The 18,660-nt window shown below is 39.0% G+C and overlaps 1 protein-coding gene and 1 non-coding gene across 2 annotated transcripts in view; one reads left to right on the top strand and one right to left on the bottom strand.

Annotated features, from left to right (window-relative positions):
- SLC9A7 (solute carrier family 9 member A7) overlaps positions 1-18,660 on the bottom strand; it is a 141,962-nt gene that overhangs the window by 110,666 nt on the left and 12,636 nt on the right. The gene's annotated exons all lie outside the window — the stretch shown is intronic.
- Positions 14,341-14,412, top strand: TRNAE-UUC (transfer RNA glutamic acid (anticodon UUC)). Its single transcript has one exon. It is a non-coding gene; the product is annotated as a tRNA-Glu (tRNA).

The following is an 18,660-nucleotide window of genomic DNA, read 5'->3' on the forward strand; positions in this document are numbered from 1 at the left end:
TGGTTGGGCTTACTTGGGTCTCTTTATGGAAAGACTGAAATCTGTAATTAATAAACAATACCAAAATAAACACAAAGAACTAATCAATATAAATGAGGGATGTCCCAAAGTTTGACTCAGGCACAAATCAGCTTCAGTCTTCAGAAGTAACTGAACGTCTCCCTCAATGGCATTTTGGGTATTCCTTAACTGTTAGTGATCAACGACCATGTGATAGCAAGATATAGAATGTCATCACATGTGACCAGCATATCAACATGAGTAATATAAACAGGCATGCCTTTTGTATTTATTATAAAATCTATTTGTAATTTGGAGTACAGATTGCCTTATGTGTTTTACATGTAGAAATTCTACCAGTCTCTTGAGTGATATATTCATCTTTATTACTGTAAAAATAAATGTTGATAAATGACTAGGAGAGCTGTTGATTTTATATACAAAAAAGTTAACTTATTAATAATGCATTAAGGGGACGCGGGTTCATGTCCCGGTCCGGAAGGATCCCACATGCCACGGAGCGGCTGGGCCCGTGAGCCATGGCCGCTGAGCCTGCGCGTCCGGAGCCTGTGCTCCGCAACGGGAGAGGCCACGACAGTGAGAGGCCTGCGTACCGCAAAAAAAAAAAAAAAATGTAAAAGTAAAAAAAAGATGCATTAAGATGGACACAAAAAGTACAAACCATAAAGGGAAAAACTGATAAATTGGACTTTATCAAAATCTAAAACTTCTACTCTTCAAAAGGCACTGCTAAGGAAATGAAAAAAACAAGCCACAGACAGGGAGAAAATACTGCAAACCCCTTATCTGATAAAGAATTTGCACCCAAAAAATATAAAAGCACAACTCAAGAAGACCAAAAGAAAAAAGAAGATTAAAAATGGGCCAAAAAATATGAACAGAGCACAACAAGGTATACAGACTGCAAATAAGCACAAGAAAAGAAGTTCCACATCATTGATCATTAGGGAGATGCAAATTAAAACAACAATAAGATACCACTTCACACTAGAATGGCTAAAATTAAAAATTCCTAAATAAGAAAAACTGGTAAGGCTGTGGAGCAATCTTCCACACTGCTGCTGGGAATGCAAAATGTTCAGTCCCTTTGAAAAAGGTTGCCAGGTTTTTCTAAAGTTAAACATACACTTACTATACAACCCAGAAATCTCACTCTTGGGTGTTTATCCAACAGAAATTAAAACACATGCCCACACAAAGACGTGTAGGCAAATGTTCAGAGCAGCTTTATTTATAATACCCAGAACTGAAAACAACCCAAATGTTCAACGAATGGTGAATGTGCAAGTAAACCATGATGCATCCATGCAATGGAATACTGCTCAGTAATAACAAAGAAACAGACTACTGATACACACAACAACATGGATGAATTGCAAAAGTATTTTGCTAGGTGAAAGAAGCTAGACACAAAAGGGTACCTAATATATGACTTCATTCACTTGAAGTTTTAGAAAAGGCTAAACTATAGGGACAGAAAACAGACCAGTAGTTGCCGAGGGCTGGGGTAGGAGGAGGACATGCTCTGCAAAGATGCACAAGGACTTTCTGGGGGGATAGATGTTCTATATCTTGATTTTGGTGGTGGTCACACAAGTCTATGTGTATGGGAAGACTCACCAAACTGTATACATAAAAAGAACGAATCTTATCGTATGAAAGTATATCTCAATAAACCTGACTTTTAAAAAGGAATATATTAAGAAATAAACAGGTAAACAGTGAAGGTTGAATGAACAGTGCAATCACTAAATAACTTAAGGAAAAACAATATATCTGGTTAAGTCAAAAAATATCTAAAAGTTTAAGTAACAACACAAGATACAATAATAGACATGAGGTTATAATTCTAATCTTTGTAAAATTGTTTGGTACCATTAACATCACAAAACATACTTCTAGAGTTGCATTTAATTTCTAGTTATCTCTTTGGTATCACACAAATACGATCTAATGAACTCCCCCATGCAATCTAGCAGCTGACAGCGCTAAGAAATTACACTCTGTAATGTCAAACTTTGAAAACATGACAACTGACATTTTTAATAAAATTGCAATAATAACGCATCCCTGAATAAAATATAGATTTAGTAAACTCAGAGATTCATTTTAAGTTGGTGATACTTTGGTTTGGTGTTGGTCAAATACGAATTTTCAACACTTGCCATTCAACAATTAGCCAAAATAGTTATTCAGTGTTATCTCTAATACAAGTGATCAATCTGTTAACTTTAAGGATGCCAAGCTTTTGGTTCATGACAAGCCAGCCTCCACCAAACCAATATCAAAATACACTCTGGGTTTTGCCTTCTCTGCCTTCAAGCACTTATGCTAACATCTATACTAGAAACCCTAAGCCATTTTCAGTACTTTGATTTGTTTACATTAATTTTCAAGATACTTCATTTCAAGGCAGAAATGTAGTAAAAAGCATTTGACAATTTTCAGGAAGTATCCTGGGCTGTGAAAATGAGAGTAAAGAAACTGAAAAATAATGTGGCTAAGCAAATTTAAATGAAAAGTATTCCAGAACAACAATACAATTTAAAGATATAATGGACAAGAAGACCTCATTTATAATATTAACAAAAACATAAAATATCTAGGTTTAATGTTAACAAGAAAGGTGCAAAACTTAAGAGGAAAACTCAAAAATACTCCTGAAGGACACAAGAGTCTTGAAAAATAGAAAGGCATAGGAGGTCCATGAATAGGAAGAATCAACACTGTAAAAATTATTCTTCCCACACTGATTCATAAATTCAATGCTATCCCAACAAAAATATCAATAGGCATTTGGGAACTAGAGAATTCTAGAGTCATACGCAAAACTAAACAGACAAGAACCAGGAAAACTCAAGGGGAAAAATGAGCAATGAGGGACATTAGCCCTAACATATTTTAAAATATTCTAAGGGCTGAAACCATTGGAACTATTTAATACTGGTACAGTAATAATATTGATGGCATTAATTCAAGAATAGAATCATACCAATGGAACAGAATAGAAATTTAGGATATGATAGAGAAGGCATCTCAAATCAGCAGGGTCGATATGAACTTTTTAGTAACTGGTGATGGTACAACTAAGTAGATATTTGGGGAGCATCTTTCTAACGATGAAGTCCAGACATCTTAAGAGTAAAAACTGAAAACTTTGACTACTTGATAGCAAAAACAACAAACTTCTAAGAGGAGGAAAACACATAATCAAGGTTTAAAAAAAAAAGATAAACTGAAAAAAATAGTTGCAACCCATCACAGATAAGGGGGCTAATCTCCCTAACATATTAAAAAGGTCCTACATGGAAGCAACCTAAGTGTCCATTGACAGATGAATGGATAAAGAAGATGTGGCACATATATACAATGGAATATTACTCAGCTATAAAAAGAAACGAAATTGAGTTATTCGTAGGGAGGTGGATGGACCTAGAGTCTGTCATACAGAGTGAAGTAAGTCAGAAATAGAAAAACAAATACAGTATGCTAACACATATACATGGAATCTGAAAACAAAAAAGGTCTGAAGAACCTAGGGGCAGGACAGGAATAAAGACACAGACATAGAGAATGGACTTGAGGACATAGGGAGTCAGAAGGGTAAGCTGGGACGAAGCGAGAGAGTGGCATGGACATATATATACTACCAAATGTAAAATAGCTAGCTAGTGGGAAGCAGCCGCATAGCACAGGAGAGACCAGCTCGGTGCTTTGTGACCACCTAGAAGGGCAGGATAGGGAGGGTGGGAGGGAGACGCGAGAGGGAGGAGGTATGGGGTTATATGTATATGTATAGCTGATTCACTTTGTTATAAAGCAGAAACTAACACACCATTATAAAGCAATTATACTCCAATAAAGACGTTAAAAAAAAGTCCTAGAATCAAGAAACACACAAGTCCATAGGAAAAAAATACGTAAAGAATATAAATAGGCAATTCACAAGAAAAAATATAAATGGCTCTTAATCTTTTGAAAAGATATTCATCATTATTTATAAGAGAAATGCAAATTAAATGACACTGAGATACCATTCTTATCTCTCAAATTGACAAAAATCCAAAAGTTTGACAACACATTCTTTTGGCAAGACTGGGAAAATGGGCACTTTCATTGCTGGTAAGAGTGAAAAATGGTACAACTTCTAATGAAAAGAATCTGGCAATATCACCCAAAATTGCAAATGTATTTACCTTTTGAGCCAGCAATCTTACTTCTAGGAATCTATCCCACAGATACAACCACACATGTACAAGATGTTCAACGTTATCCAGTGCAGTATTGCTTGGTGACAGTAAGACTGGAAACCATCCTAGCGTCCAACACCAAAGGACTAAATTATGGTACATCCACACAATAGAACACCTTGCAGCGATAAAAGAAATGAATGGGGAAGACTTCCTTGTTCTAATAAGGCAACATCTCTAGGATAACTTAAATGAAAAACACAAGATGCACTACAGGACACATGGTATATACTACCTTTTATGGAGGAAGGGTGGAAATTAGAACATATATTTGTTATTTGCTTATATTTACGTGAAGAAATACAGGAAAGACAAACAAAAGTGGTTACTACAATGTCAAGGAGAAATGAATAGAGAGGGATGCAGCATACATTTTTTTTTTTAACATCTTTATTGGAGCATAACTGCTTTACAATGTTGTATTGGTTTCTGCTGTATAACAAAGTGAATCGGCTATACATATACATCTATCCCCATATCTCCTCACTCTTGCATCTCCCTCCCAGTTTCCCTATCCCACCCCTCTAGGTGGTCACAAAGCACCAAGCTGATCTCCCTGTGCTATGTGGCTGTTTCCCACTAGCTATCTATTTTACATTTGGTAGTATATATAAGTCCATGACACTCTCTCACTTCGTCCCAGTTTACCCTTCCCCCTCCCCATGTCCTCAAGTCCCTTCTCTAAGCCTGTGTCTTTATTCTTGTCCTGCCCCTAGGTTTATCGGAACCAACTTTTTTTTTTTTAGATTCCATATATATGTTAGCATATGGTATTTGTTTTTCTATTTCTGACTTACTTCACTCTATATGACAGACTCTAGGTCCATGCACCTCACTACAAATAACTCAGTTTCATTTCTTTTTATGGCTGAGTAATATTCCATTGAATATATGGGCCACATCTTTACCCATTCATCTGTCGATGGACACTTAGGTTGGTTCCATGTCCTGGCGATTGTAAATGGTGCTGCGATGAACATTGTGGTACATGACTCTTTTTGAATTATGGTTTTCTCAGGGTTTATGCCCAGTAGTGGGATTGCTGGGTCATATGGTAGTTCTATTTTTAGTTTTTTAAGGAATTTCCACACTGTTCTCCATAGCGGCTGTATCAATTTACATTCCTACCAACAGTGCAAGAGGGTTCCCTTTTCTCCATGCCCTCTCCAGCATTTATTGCTTGTAGATTTTTTGATGATGGCCATTCTGACCGGTGTGAGGTGATACCTCAGTGTAGTTTTGATTTCATTTCTCTAATGATTAGTGATATTCAGCATCCTTTCATGAGTTTGTTGGCAATCCGTATATCTTCCTTGCAGAAATGTCTATTTAGGTCTTCTGCCCATTTTTTGATTGGGTTGTTTGTTTTTTTGCTACTGAGCTGCTTATAAAGTTTGGAGATTAATCCTTTGTCAGTTGCTTCATTTGCAAATATCTTCTCCCATTCTGAAGGTTGTCTTTTGGTCTTGTTTATGGATTCCTTTGCTATGCAAAAGCTTTGAAGTTTCATTAGGTCCCATTTGTTTATTTTTGTTTTTACTTCCATTTCTCTAGGAGGTGGGTCAAAAAGGATCTTGCGGTGATTTATGTCATAGAGTGTTCTGTCTATGTTTTCCTCTAAGAGTTTTATAGTGTCTGCCCTTACATATAGGCCTAAATCCATTTTGAGTTTATTTTTGTGTATGGCATTAGGAAGTGTTCTAATTTCATTCTTTTACATGTAGCTGTCCAGTTCTCCCAGCACCACTTACTGAAGAGGCTGTCATTTCTCCCTTGTATATTCTTGCCTCCATTAGCAAAGATAAGGTGACCATATGTGCGTGGGTTTATCGCTGGGCTTTCTATCCTGTTCCATTGATCTATATTTCTGTTTTGTGCCAGTACCACACTGTCTTGATTACTGCAGCTCTGTAGTATAGTCTGAAGTCAGGGAGCCTGATTCCTCCAGCTACATTTTTCTTTCTCAAGATTGCTTTGGCTATTTGGGGTCTTTTGTGTTTCCACACAAATTGTGAATTTTTTTGTTCTAGTTCTGTGAAAAATGCCACTGAATCTGTAGATAGCTTTGGGTAGTATAGTCATTTTCACAATGTTGATTCTTCCAATCCAAGAACACGGTATATCTCTCCATCTGTTTGTATCGTCTTTAATTTCTTTCATCAGTGTCTTACAGTTTTCTGTGTACAAGTCTTTTGTCTCCTTAGGTAGGTTTATTCCTAGGTGTTTTATTCTTTTTGTTGCAATGGTAAATAGGAGTGTTTCCTTAATTTCTCTTTCAGATATTATAACATTAATGTATAGGAATGCAAGAGATTTCTGTGCATTTTGTATCCTTCAACTTTACCAAATTCATTGATTAGCTGTAATAGTTTTCTGGTAGCATCTTTAGGATTCTCTATGTATAGTACCATGTCATCTGCAAACAGTGACAGTTTTACTTCTTTTCCAATTTGGATTCCTTTTATTTCTTTTCTTCTCTGATTGCTGTGGCTAAAACTTCCAAAACTATGTTGAATAACAGCAGGGAAAGTGGGCAACCTTGTCTTGTTCCTGATCTTAGAGAAAATGGTTTCAGTTTTTCACCATTGAGAACAATGTTGGTTGCGGGTTTGTCATATATGGCCTTTATTATGTTGAGGTAGGTTTCCTCTATGCCTATTTTCTGGAGAGTTTTTATCATAAATGGGTGTTGAATTTTGTCAAAAGCTTTTTCTGCATCTACTGAGATTATCATATGGTTTTTCTCCTTCAATTTGTTAATACGGTGTATCACATTGATTGATTTGCAGATATTGAAGAATCCTTGCATTCCTGGGATAAGCCCCACTTGATCATGGTGTATGATCCTTTTAATATGCTGTTGGATTCTGTTTGCTAGTGTTTTGTTGAGGATTTTTGCATCTATGTTCATCAGTGATATTGTCCTGTAGTTTTCTTTTTTGCGACATCTTTGTCTGGTTTTGGTATCAGCGTGATGGTGGCCTCGTAGAATGAGCTTGGGAGTGTTCCTCCCTCTGCTATATTTTGGAAGAGTTTGAGAAGGACAGGTGTTAGCTCTTCTCTAAATGTCTGATAGAATTTGCCTGTGAAGCCATCTGGTCCTGGGCTTTTGTTTGTTGGAAGATTTTTAATCACAGTCTCAATTTCAGTGCTTGTGATTGGTCTGTTTATATTTTCTATTTCTTCCTGATTCAGTCTTGGAAGGTTGCGCATTTCTAAGAATTTGTCCATTTCTTCCAGGTTGTCCATTTTATTGGCATAGAGTTGCTTGCAGTAATCTCTCATGATCATTTGTATTTCTGCGGTGTCAGTTGTTACTTCTTTTTCATTTCTAATTCTGTTGATTTGAGGCTTCTCCCTTTTTTTCTTGATGAGCCTGGCTAATGGTTTATCAATTTTGTTTACCTTTTCAAAGAACCAGCTTTTAGTTTTATTGATCTTTGCTATTGTTTCCTTCATTTCTTTTTCAGTTATTTCTGATCTGATCTTTAAGATTTCTTTCCTTCTCCTAAGCTCGGGGTTATTTTTGTTCTTCTTTCTCTAATTGCTTTAGGTATAAGGTTAGGTATCTGCTCCCTGCCCAGACAGCAGGGGGTTAAAACAGTGGCTGATTAAGGGGCTTTTGCTCATTCAGGCCTGGGGGAGGGAGGGGTATTGTGCTTATAATTGGAATGCTGGGCGGGCCTTCAGTGGCAGAGACCTGCATGAAGTTGCAACAGCCTGAGGGGCGCTGTGTGTTCTCCCAGGGAAGCTGTCCCTGGATCACGGGACCCTGGAAGTGGCGGGCTGCACAGGCTCCCAGGAGGGAAGGTGTGGATAGTGACCTGTGCTTGTACACAGGCTTCTTGGTGGCTGCAGCAGCAGCCTTAGCATCCCATGCCCGTCTCTGGGGTCCGCGCAGATAGCCGTATCTCGTGCCCATCTCTGGAGCTCATTTAGCCAGTGCTCTGAATGCCCTCTACTCACGCACCCCGAAACAATGGTCTCTTGCCTCTTTGGCAGGTCCAGACTCTTCCCCAGACTCCCTCACGGCTAGCTGTGGTGCACTAGCCCCCTTCAGGCTGTGTTCACGTAGCCAACCCCAGTCCTCTCCCTGGGATCTGACCTCCAAAGCCCGAGCCTCAGCTCCCAACCCCCGCCCGTCCCAGCGGGTGAGCAGACAAGCCTCTCAGGCTGGTGAGTGCTAGTCGGCAGGGATCCTTTCTGCAAGAATGTCTCTGCTTTGCCCTCTGCACTCCTGTTGCTGCGCTCTCCTTCGTGGCTCCAAAGCTTCTACCTGCCCATCCCCCATCCCCACCAGTGAAGGGGCTTTCTAATGTGTGGAAACTTTTCCTCCTTCACAGCTCCCTCCCAGAGGTGCAATCCCCATCCCTATTCTTTTGTCTGTTTTTTCTTTTTTCTTTTGCCCTACCCAGGTACATGGGAATTTTCTTGCCTTTTGGGAAGTCTGCAGTCTTCTACCAGCATTCAGCAGGTGGTCTGTAGGAGTTGTTCTACATGTAGATTTATTTTTGATGTATTTGTGGGGAGGAAGGTGATCTCCACGTCTTACTCCTCCGCCATCTTGAAGGTCCCACTGGGGCATACATTTTCAATGTGTCTCCTTTAAGTTTCTTTTCTATCTGGACCGTGTAAATGTATTACCTATTCAAAATTTTTTAAGTATTTGCAAAAGAGAGTCAGGAAGGGCAAAAAATAACAATAAAATTATTAAGAGCTACATATACTTGTTATAAAACTATATAGACTATTTAAATTATAACTAAATTTCTTTTGTTGTTGTTGAGTTCAACTTCAATTACTTTTTGGTCAGAGAACATTCTTTATGATTTCAATCTTTTAAAATTTAATAAGACTTGTTTTATGGCCAAGCATATGACCTATTCTGTAGAATGTTCCATGTCTGCTTAAAAAGGATGTGTGTTTTACTGTTGCTGGGTAGACTCTTCTATAAATGCCAGTTAGGTCAAGTAGGTTGATGGTGTTGTTTAAATCTTCTGTAACCTTGCTAACTTTTTATGCACGTGCTCTTTCAATTATTGAGAGAAAGGTATAGAAGTCCCTACCCATTATTGTTGAATTGCATCTCTGTTTTCAAGTCTGTCAATTTTTGCTTCATGTGTTTTGGAGCTGATTTTAGGTATGTACACATTCATAATTTTTATATCTTCCTGAGGGCATTATGAAGTATCCCTCTTTATCCACAATAATATTTCTTATCTTAAAGTCTATCTTGTCTGATAACATAGCTACTCCACTGCTTTTATGATTAGCGTTAGCCAGAATGTATTTTTCCATCCTTTTACTTTCAACCTCTGTGTGCATGTGCGTGTGTGTGAATCTAAAGCGTAGTTCTCAGCAGGGAGCAACTTTGTCCCCCGAGTGACATCTGGCAATAGCTGGAGAAATTTATGTTTATCACAACTGCATGGCTACTACTGACATGTAATGGATAAAGACCAGGGATGCTACTAAATATCCTACAATGCACAGGATAGCCCCCATAACCAAGAATTATCCAGTCCAAAATTTCAATGGTACAAGGTTGATAAACCTCATCTAAAGTATGTCTTTTAGACAGCATAGAGTTGAATCTCAGTTTTTTTTCCCTAGTGTGACAATGTCTGCCTTTTGATTGCAGTGTTTAGTTGTCACATTTAATGGCTGGATTTATGACTGCCACATTTGCTATTTATTTTCTGTTTCATGCCATTTTGGTTCTTTCTTACTTTCTCACTGCTTTCTTGTGTGCATGCACATGCTTTCTCTGTCTGTCTGTCTGTCTGTCTGTCTGTCTCTCTCTCTCTCTCTCTCTCTCTATATATATATATATATATATATATATATATATTTTGTGTGTATGTGGAATTTCAATTCCTTTTTTTTACTATATTTTTGAATTATTTTTTATTTCCATAGTGGGTGTTCCAGGGATTACAACAGACATCTTGATCGCAATCCACTTCAGTGTGATGCTAATTTAATTCCAGTAAAATATTGAAACTTTCTTTGATTGTAGCTCCATTTCCATGTGATTCTCTACTGAAACGTAATAAAAACATTCCATTTTTAAAACAAATTGTGATGGGCAATGAAAAGTGGATACTGTATGATAATGTGGAACAGAAGAGATCATGGGGCAAGTGAAATGAACCACCCATCAACCACACCAAACGCCAGTCTTCATCCAAAGAAGGTAAGGTGTATATGGTGGGATTGGAAGGGAGTTCTCTATTATAAGTTCCTTCCGGAAAACCAAATGATTAATTCTACAAGTACTGCTCCCATTTAGACCAACTGAAAGCAGCACTCGACAAAAAGCACCCGGAATTAGTCAAAAGAAAATGTATAATCTTCCATCAGGATAACGCAAGGCTGCATGTTTCTTTGATGACCAGGCAAAACCTGTTACAGCTTGGCTGGGAAATCCTGATTCATCTGCCGTATTCACCAGACATTGTACCTTCAGATTTCCATTTATTTCAGTCTTTACAAAATTCTCTTAATGGGAAAATTTTCAATTCCCTGGAAGACTGTAAAAGGCACCTGGACCAGTTCTTTGCTCAAAAAGATAAAAAGTTTTGGGAAGATGGAATTATGAAGTTGCCTGAAAAACGGCAGAAGGTAGTGGAACAAAATGGTGAATACATTGTTCAATAAAGTTCTTGGTGAAAATGAAAAATGTCTTTTATTTTTACTTAAAAACCGAAGGAACTTTTTGGCCAACCCAGTACTTTCTGTTTCTATACATTTGCCTTTTCTAAACATTTCATGTAAATGGAATCACACAGTAGGCAACCTTTGTGCATGACTTCTTCCATTTAGCATAATGTTGAGGTTCATTCATGTTTTAGCATGAATCACTACTTCATTCTTTTTAATCTCTAAATAGTATAAACAGTCCTGCATGGTAGTGGGAACTGCAAAAATGACTATGGAAGCTAAAAGCAAGAAAAGCAATCTTAATAATCAATGGGGAAAATACAATCATTCAATGATCTTTAAAAACTGTCATCAAAACATTAAGGACTCTTACTCTTGGCTATAAATGTAAAGAGAAATGAAAAGATAGTAAAACATATTTATTTAGTACCCTGTAATTTAAAACACCAAAAATATTAAGAATTAAAGGGTTTTTTCTTGGGACTTCCCTGGTGGACCAGTGGGTAAGACTCCATGCTCCCAATGCAGGGGGCCCAGGTTCGATCCCTGGTTGGGAAACTAGATCCCACATGCATGCCACAACTAAGAGTCTGCATGCCACAACTAAGGGTCCGCATGCTGCAACTAAGACCTGGTGTAGCCAAAATAAATAAATTTTTTTAAAGGGGTTATTTCTTTGTAGAAAACTTATCAAAAGTAGTTTGAACAGTGCTTGCTTGCTTTCTCTCACTGTATAACTTACTGTACAACACAGAGGGTTACAGAGTAAGCGTCTTCTCTATGCCTTGGTGAACTGTCACACTCCTTTCTAGGTTAGGATCAGTTTTCACATTATAGCCTTAGCACTTTCCATGTCCTGAAATCTCTCCAACAGCTCCTTCAATATGAAGATTTTTTGCTGGCATCACTTCCTCTGGATCGTCATCCTTTTCATCACAACCACTTTGCTCATTTACATCAGTAAGTTCTTCACTAAGTTCATCTGGCTGTACATTTAGAGTTTCTCGAATGGTGGCAGTGCTGACATTTCTGCTATCAGCCCTTTCTTCTATTATTCCATTTACATTTGATACAAATTTCAGTGTTGTTACTTTTCATTTCTCTGCTGCACTTTCATCTTTCTTGGCCAATTCCCTCTTTCAGCTACCCATTTTTGTAAAATGTCACATGGATTTATCACTGGCAGACAAGGAGGCAACCCAACTGCATGCTTTGCTGTCTGTGTGTGAACTGAATAACAGGTGGGCAGTGAACATGGACAGACTTTGAAAGACTGGTCACTCATCTTGATGTCCATTTGTTATTTATGTAATACAAAGAGCTAGCAGGAAAGTCTGAACTTTGTGCAGTTACTCACAGTTAATATACCATGGTACCAGAAATTTGAACTGTGTTTTTAGGGACTGATGTTATTTAACTAAACCATGGTAACTGAAATTCATACATATCAGACTGATGCAAAGTGAGGACTACCTATGTTTTGGGTGGGTAGGACTTCTACCTTGCTTCTAACCAAAAGAATATGGCAAAGGTGATGGGATATCATTCCTGCAATTACGTTACATTACATGAAAAAGGTGAAATGATTTTTCAGATAAAATTCAAGTCACTAATCTTCCTTGTTACGAAGTCTACTTTATTTGAGATTAACCTAGCTACTTCAGCTTTCTCTTGTTTAGCATTTGCATGGTTTATCTTTATCCTTCCTTTTACTCTGAATCTATGTCTTTATATTTAAAGTAGGTTTCAGGACTTCCCTAGTGGTCCAGTGGGTAAAACTCCAAGCTCCCAATGCAGGGGGAGCCTGGGTTCGATCCCTAGTCGGGGAACTAGATCCTGCATGCATGCAGCAACTAAGGAGTCCACATGCCGCAACTAAAAAAAGATCCCACATGCCACAACAAAGATCCTGAGTGCCGCAACTAAGACCCTGTGCAGCCATAATTAATTAATTAATTAGTTAGTTAGTTAAAGTGGGTTTCTTGTAAACAGCATACATGTTATATCTTTTTTTTTAATCTGACAATCTCTTTTAGACCATTCACATTTTCACATTTAAAGTGATTTCTGATATGGTGGGGTTAAAATTTATCTTGTTAGCTGTTTTTTATTTGTTCCATTTGTTCTTCATTTCTTTTTTTCCTCTCTTTCTTCTTTCTCTAGGTCTTATTTAGTATTTTTTATGATTCCATTTTATCAGTTCTATTGCTATGTTTACTTAATGCTTGTTAGCTTGGTAGTGGGGAGGTGGGAGATGGGGGCAGTCTCTTCTGTTCCGGTCAATCATCAATATTAGATAGGTACTGTGGCCCCGGGTCTTGGGGTTGTGGCCTCCATAAGCATGTGATCCTCCTCCAAGCAAAATTCTGTGCCCAGAATTATGGTATTCCTTTCCTTCCCTAAGAGTAGAGCTTCTTTGTTTTTCCTGTTCTTTCTCAGCTGCAGTGGGTTTCTACCAGTTTTTGTTCCCCTTCTTCCTGCAGATTAAGACTTTTGTTCCTTTAGGAGATGAGGAGACACGTCTAGGCAGATTTTGGCAGTGGCTGTTGTTCTGCTATCCTAGCCAGCACATGGGGGACACTTTCTCAGGAGTCTCCCTGATCTTCCCTGTGAGCACCTGGTGGGGATCCTGAAGGAAAAGTCTGCAAGACAGAACCTTCTATACCTATGGCCCCCAACCTTTAGTAATTCATTAACAATTTAATCTTATTGGCTTATATGACATTGGCAGTGTCTATCCCAGGTAAGCAAATGCTCACATGCTATTTCTCCCCACAGGGGCACCTGCATCTCTCCTGATTTGGGGTTAGGTGTAAGCCCGGAAACCTTAGTTTTCCATTGGGTTCAAGAAAAGTCATTAATTTGTAATTTGTCCAGCTTTTTTCTTGTTGTAAGGATGGGAACTCTACACTCCACATCTCTGAGGTGAAACCAGAGGGCTGTTGATTAGTTTTTCAAGTGTAGTTATATCTTATATGCAGCCTTTTCCCACAAAGTCTAGATATTTGAAATATTAGAAGACTGCGTCAAGCAAAGTATAATGTACTAACAATTCGCTGAACATTTTGTTAATCCAATAGACTGGATATTCTTATAGTGTTAATACCTAATCAAGGATTCTGATCAGTTTGAAATAACTAATATTCTTGCCTGGGTTGCAATAATTTCAATTAAAAAAAGAACTGGGCTTCCCTGGTGGTGCAGTGGTTGAGAGTCCGCCTGCTGATGCAGGGGACATGGGTTCGCGCCCCGGTCTGGGAAGATCCCACATGCCGCAGAGCAGCTTGGCCCGTGAGCCATGGCCGCTGAGCCTGTGCGTCCAGAGCCTGTGCTCCGCAACGGGAGAGGCCACAACAGTGAGAGGCCCGTGTATCGCAAAAAAAAAAAAAAAGAACTTATTGGGAATTCCCTGGTAGTTCAGTGGTTAGGACTTGGCACTTTCACTGCCATGGCCCAGGTTCAGTCCCTGGTCAGGGAACTAAGATCCTGCAAGCCATGTGGCACGGCCAAATAAAAATAAAAAATAAAATAAAAAGGGTCCTCCCGTCTCTCCTCATATCTACCACCACTTCCTCTCCCTAAATAATATATAATAACTCAATCAAAAAGCATCAGTAGATAAGCTTAAAAAATAGCTGATGTGGGGTTTGTTAATGCATAAACTTAACATTTCAAATGTGAACAACTGTTTATCATAATTACCTCATCTCATCCTTTAAGCAGATATTAAATGGCTTTGAGCATATATTAAACGGCTTTTAAGCAGATATTAAATGGCTTTAAAAGGTGTTGTGCCTCAACACCTAGCTTCCTTTCCCCCAGACTGCTGACAGAAATACTGGCTCTTTTGATCCTGACCATGCAGCTTTCCTCCTCCCTTCTGGACCATATCTAGGTGCTGGACATACTGCATATCAGAATGGGCATTCGATTTGAGGAAGGACCTTCACACCAGTCCTGGGCTGATGTGCCCTCAGATCCACTTTCTGCCCTTTGCTGCTCTGCTATGTGTTGCAGGGGATGGGAAAAGAGGGGGGACTCCTGTAAACTACTTTTCCAGGCCCCCTTGCAAGTGGCTTCCAGTTAAATTAATCCAATGGGTGGCACTGATAAGAGACTAGAGGGTGAGAGGAATGAAGTCAGGGTATCTCAGGCGACCTCACTCCCGGGCTCTGGTAACACCACCTTCTCCCTATGTCCGCCCCTGGGGTGACAGTGGCTTCCTGCTGTTCCTTATCTCTAGGTCGCTTCAATGCAGGCTGGTTGGCTTCTCAGCTCTTCCAATGCCTTGGTTCACAGTTGTCTCCTACTGTACTACTTGCCTCTTTTTTCCTGAGTGGACTGGGACTGGGACTTGACCTGCCACATCAGAGCTTCACTCTTTACCAGATTTCCCCACAATGAATAAAAATCACTACTGCAAAGAAAAAAAAAATGTTGCCTGCCATTCCAATTCTGCAAGGATCAAGCCATTAGCCACTGCTGTCACCCACCAGTTCATACATATTCTAGCTCCTCCATTACCTCTTAGGAGCAGTTCCTCAGAGCTATCTGAGAGGCTGTCTCTCAGGCTAAAGTGTCCGAATAAAACTTAACTCCCAACTTTCACGTCGTGCATTTTTCTTTCAGGCAACACTACAGTATTACCATCTTGTCTGTGTCTCTCTCCAGTGCCATCATAAACACTCTGCACAACACCGCCATTGAAAAGAGACAATTATCTCATTCACGTCACTGAAGAGAATCACTCTGGCCCATTCACAGCCTACTCTGTTAATGAATGCAATTGTTTCCTTCCCCAGTTCTCTCAACAGCAAAAATGTACAGTAGCCAACAGATTCCTAGACCAGAATAAGATCATCCACGGTAGGCTTGTTTTAAATGTGTGTCTATGTGTACATAAAAATGCATAACTGCATAAAAACACAGACACACACATGAAGTCCACAGTTCAAGAAAAATAAAACAAAAAGGGTCTGTATGGGGGTTACCATGACAAAAAAGAAAGACCAAAACTCCTTCATGGAATTAAGGCTTCCACTTCCAGACAAGAAAGAGAAAGAGGGACTGGAATTATCTTCATGCCTGAAACAAAAACAAACATAAATACATGAAATAATGGTTTTCAAGACACTGGACATCAGGCAATGAAGAAAAGTGATCCCTGAGAGATGCGGGGAAATGAGGTAAGCCCTTGACTGCTCCAGCTACTGCCTTAAGAGCGTTTCCAAGCCACAAAACAGGGAGGGGAAACAGAGACAAAGTCTAGCCAACTCCTGAAACTGACAAAGCTGGGATTCTGGATACAAAAGCAGCTAAAGTTCCCAGGACTGAGCACCAGAAAGGAAACCTAAACAGAGAAAGAATCCTGGAGATCCACAGGGGGTCTTTACCTCAGGTATTCAGAAGAGATCAACATATGCATATGAGGGGAAAGAATAACCTGAAAGGATTATGGATACAGGGTTTCTTTGGGGGGGGAGTGATAAAAATGCCCTAAAATTGTGGTGAATAATTGATAGATCTACATAGGAAATCATTAAGAATATAGAGCTAAAACAATTTTGTAAAAGAATAAAATTGGAGGACTCACACTACCCAATTTTAAGATGTACTACAAAGCTGCAGCAAGCAAGACAGTACAGAACTGGCACAAAGCTAGACACAGGTATCAGTGGAACACAGGAGAAAGTCCAGAAAAACATCCATACAGATATGGGCAACTGAGGGAATTCCCTGGCAGTCCAGTGGTTAGAACTCTGCACTTTCACTACCAAGGGCCTGGGTTCAATCCCTGGTCGGGGAACTAAGATCCCTCAAGCTGCGTGGCATGGCCCCCACCCCCCAAAAAAAATATATATATACATGTATTTCATATTACATATCCAACAAAAAACTTGATTCCAGAATATATAAAAAACTCTCAAAATTCAAAGAAAACAATACAATTAGAAAATGGGCAAAAGACTTGAACAGTCACTTCACCAAAAAGGATATGTGAATGGCAAATAAGTAGATGAAAAGATGTTCAGCATCAGGGAAATGCAAATCAAAACCACGATGAGATACCACTACACATTTATTAGAATGGCTAAAATTTAAAATACTAACAATACTAAGTGCTGAAGAGAATGTGGAGCAACTGGAACGCTTACACATTGCTAGTTGGAATGTACAGCTACTCCAGAAAACAGTTTGGCAGTTTCCTTATAAAGTTAAACATATGCTTACCCTATGACCCATCAATCCCACTCCTGGGTATTTACCATAGAAAAATGGAAACTTATATTCACACAAAAACCTGTATGCTAATATTTATAGTAGCTCTATTCATAATCACAAAAAAACTGGAAACAACCTAAATGTCCCTCAACTTGCAAACAAATAAACTATGGTATATCCATAAAATGGAAGCAATAAAAATAAACTAATTATAGACACATGCAACAATATGGATAAATCTCAAAGGCCTTATGCTGAGTAAAAAAGCTAATCCCAGAAGGTTACATACTGAAAGATTCCACTTATGTTGACATTTGAAAAGACAAAACAAGAGTGATGGAGAACAGATCAGTGGTTGTCAGAGTAGGGTGGTAACATGGGTGTTTTAGGGTGAAGGAACTAATATTCACCTCAATTGTGGTGATGGTTATACATCTCTCTATATATTGTAAAATTCATAAAACTGTATGTCAAAAGTCAATATTGCTTATGATAATTTTTAAAATAAAATTAATAAATCTAAAAAAGTAATGATTTTTAAAATAAAAGTGGGACTTCCCTGGTGGTCCAGTGATTAAGGCTCCGCGCTTCCAGTGCAGGGGGCACGGGTTTGATTCCTGGTCAGGAAACTAAGATCCTACATGCTGTGAGGCGCAGCCAAAAAAAATAAGTGTCTTGAAACCAAAGAACCCCCAGGAACACAAAAAGCTAACAGTCAACTGATAACACAGGAAAAAGTTAACATAATAGGCCTGATGTTGCTATTTCTAGGAGGCCCTGCTTGTATGACTGATCCGTGCAATAGCTCCTGGGAACTTGGCCTGTAAAATATCCCCTATGCTACTAATTGATAAGGTTGTTTTATGTGCCTGGAATGCTGAATATGGCCATACCAGCCTTGCTAGATAGTTTCTGCAAATGTAATTCATAGAGAACACCTGCTTTCTTCTGGGAATCAGAAATTTCAGTAACAGTACCTAATCAGTCCCCAATTAAAAAAAAATCTCCGAGTCTTGAGCAAGCTTCCCTAGGCAGAAACACTGTGCAGGCACTGCTGTATTTAATTGCTGGAGGAAGCAGCTTGTTCTGTGAAACCCCACCCCTTTGGAAGCCCACATCTAGACTCTTCCAGACTCCACCCATTATGTATTTTTCCCTTGCTGATCCTGCTGTGTATCCTTTCGCTGTAACAAACCATAGTGGTGACTACAAATGTCTCTAAATCCCATGAGTCTTTCTAGCAAATCACCAAATGTGTAGGTGATCGTCAAATGCCCAAAACAGTTCCAAAATATAAGTGGTACTTTAAATCTTAACCCTTTCCTCAAACCCTTTTTTTGGATCTGTACTGCCTACTCTTTAGCCTCTCCTAGAATCCCAAGCAGTGCCATATCCACTGTAGTCTTGAACATCTGCATTAGGCCCTTGAAAGAGCCTCATATGTGACACCCGAGTTCCAAGTGGAACTCAGAGCCTGGTGTAAATGTTACAATTAGGTTCAGCA

This window comes from Lipotes vexillifer, unplaced genomic scaffold (assembly GCF_000442215.2).
Source record: "Lipotes vexillifer unplaced genomic scaffold, Lipotes_vexillifer_v1.1 scaffold129, whole genome shotgun sequence".
In the NCBI taxonomy this organism is placed as follows: Eukaryota; Metazoa; Chordata; class Mammalia; order Artiodactyla; family Lipotidae; genus Lipotes; species Lipotes vexillifer.